Genomic DNA, 2,889 nt, shown 5'->3' with positions numbered 1-2,889 from the left:
CTGCTGGCCAGTTTTACACGGCTGTATCCTCTGCAGTATCTTAACCCCTTTGTGGTGTGGCAGGAGACGTACATTGTACGTCCCGCCACAAAGGGACCAAATGACTCGTCACGTACACTGTACGTGAGGAGTTATTAGCTGCTCTCCAAGGCTGGTAACCGCGGTTACCATTCATTAATGGATGCCTCGGTGTAGAGGCATCCATTAATGAAAGAGTTAACATTTTTCAGACACCCGATCCCCTTCAAGAATCGGGTGTCTGAGAGTGAAAGCAGAGCGGCATCCGCCGGCTCTTGCCGGCATTCTGACAGCTGCTATAAATCGAGAGATCTCGATGTATACCGGCTTTTTCTTTCTACTTTCAAGAATAGAAACATAATGTTTCTATTCATGAAAGAATGTTTCAGTTTTCTGATAGTTGTTGTAACGATCAGAAAACTTTTAGTGACAGCTGATCCTGAACTGCTGCAGGATCAGTGTCACCAACGTTATTATTGGCTGTTCTGAAGTTTGAAGCAGCCTAATAATAACCAAAAAGTAATTAATTTATCAAGCAGTAATAGTGAGATTAATTCTCAATGGCTGCTTGATATAATTAAATAAAATAAAAATGTAAAAAATGGTGAAAAGTGTAAAAAAAACAAATGTAACAAATAAAAATGATATATTTTTTATACTATCATTAATATAAAAATTAACCTATTACAATGAAAATTTGCAACTGAGCTGCAGATTTGTTTTTCATCCTAGGGGGTTAATTTTGTTTAACCCCCCTCATGACCGTGATGTTCAAAGTATGTCGCTGTCACGAAGTGTGGCACTTAGTGACATTGTATGCCAGATTAAAATGTTAGGTTTTAGTTTTAGGCTGAGAAATACAGAAACCTTTCTAAAATCCTAGGGATGTGAGGTATTTCCAAATGTATTTAATGTTTTTTTTGGTTTTTTTTTTTTTAGCTGTGCTATTTTTCTAAATTCAAAACTGGGGAAAAAGAGTGTTCTTTAAGTTTTTTTTGTTTAAATATTTTATTTGCCTTGCCTGAAGTGAGGTGTTAGGTACACATGTGATATAAATATATAGCCATACCTGTCCTCTAAAAAACTAATATGTGTGGGTACACTTTGTAAGAAAGTATATTACTGACGTGGAAGAATCACACAGCAAAAATTTCAAGTGTGTCAGTAATTTTCAAACCGAAACTAAAAACAAGCTCAGTTATGAAGGGGTTAATAGACATTTTACGATACACAAATAAGCAATTTTTTGTTAATGAATTTTGCTTGAATGCATTATTAAGATTTAACGCCTGAGTTTAATGTCCCTTTACACCCCCATTTATGCTTGCAAATTAGTACTTTCAGTCGCTTTTTTAAAGTGTGTGTTTTCAGACTTGGGAGTGTTTTGGCCGATGGAAAGCTAGTTACTAGGAGGAAAACTGGGTACAAAGTCACATGAGATGTATGTATGTATGTATATACATATATCTAGCTCTCATCTCCATCTATTCCGCCCCAAAAGAAGCTCATCTACTTGTGTAGAAGCTTCAGGCAATGCTCAGGTGTGAACAGACACCCCTGAAAATAAGAGGTTCTTCATGTCGAGGGTTCTTGTGCTTTGGGAAATGCAATAGGCGTGAATGGGGGGGGTCATTCTTTGTATGAAACCTGACATTTTTTTTATTTACATTTTTCTATTTACCCAACTAAAAAAAAAAAAAAAATTAAACTTCCTCTTATTCCTGAACCTAAAAATATATATATACATACATACATACATACATACATACATACATAATGCTTTAATAGGGTGCAGAATAATGTAAATGGTACTTCACTCCCACTCATCCATGGGCCCCACCTGCTTGCCAGTTTTTTTTACTGCTTTATTTGTATTGATGCTTTATTATACCTCCATTATAGTGGGACTAGAGGTCCTGTACTTAAAAATGGTAGACAATCTAATACAGCTAAAGGAGAATGTGTGCATCATTATAGCATGTGTTGTAAAATATATAAAAAGCATGATAATGGCTAAAAGATGCTGCTGACTTCTAATAATCTGTAGTACGTGCAGCAAATTTCATCTTGCCCATGTTCCTTTGAAAACAGCTAGGAAATCTCAATGCAAAAGTTTCCTTTTACAGCCTATTGTTGTGGAACAATGGTGTTTTTCCTGCAGGACACAGTCCTTTTATTATTCACAAACCTCTTATTTATTCATGAGCTAGTTTTAGCTTTATTGAGACTATGGAGGGAATTTTTTGGGGGAAGATGGATATGTTCAACTCAGTCATGTTTTTACTTGCGTTGCAGCTAATAATATATGTTTGTTGCTATATAAATCATTTGATCATGTCCTGTCTTGTGCAGAATGCTACTATAGGCCCATTAGGTGTTGATTTACGTAAAAGGCTTACCCTTATCTTTAAAGCGTATCTTCAGTAGTGATATGACTTCTGTGATCGTCTTCATAACTCTGCTAAAGTCAAAGACCTTTTGTGGACCTGTTTCAATCGGGAACAATTAATGTTTTGATAGTAGGGCAAAACATTTTCCTCTTGTAAAAATCCCTCCCACTGTAAAATAAAATGTAAAGCCTTGTGTCCACAGACCAAAGACATGAATATGCACTTGGTACTTCCACTGCTTTTAACATAAGGTTTAAGAAAAACAAGAGGAAGAAGGCGCACATATTCATATTGATTAACTCAAAAACAAATATCACACTCGCAAAGACAGTTGAAATTGGCCCTTGTAGCAGGCTCTAAGAAAACCGTCCTCCAGCCCACAGTTCATGGCCTGTGGCAGGGTTATGTACACGATGTAGCAGGTCCCTTTGCTCTAGTGCAAGCGCCTGGCTTTTAGCTGGTATACGCGGCATCCTCGTCG

General features: G+C 36.8%; 1 protein-coding gene across 1 annotated transcript in view; it reads left to right on the top strand.

Annotated features, from left to right (window-relative positions):
• Window positions 1–2,889, top strand: part of OCLN (occludin) — a 31,025-nt gene that overhangs the window by 11,905 nt on the left and 16,231 nt on the right. The window lies entirely within an intron of this gene.

Source organism: Nanorana parkeri, unplaced genomic scaffold, assembly GCF_000935625.1.
Source record: "Nanorana parkeri isolate BGI_ZX_2015 unplaced genomic scaffold, ASM93562v1 scaffold2422, whole genome shotgun sequence".
NCBI classification, from domain to species: domain Eukaryota; kingdom Metazoa; phylum Chordata; class Amphibia; order Anura; family Dicroglossidae; genus Nanorana; species Nanorana parkeri.
This window is presented reverse-complemented; position numbering and strand designations above follow the sequence as displayed.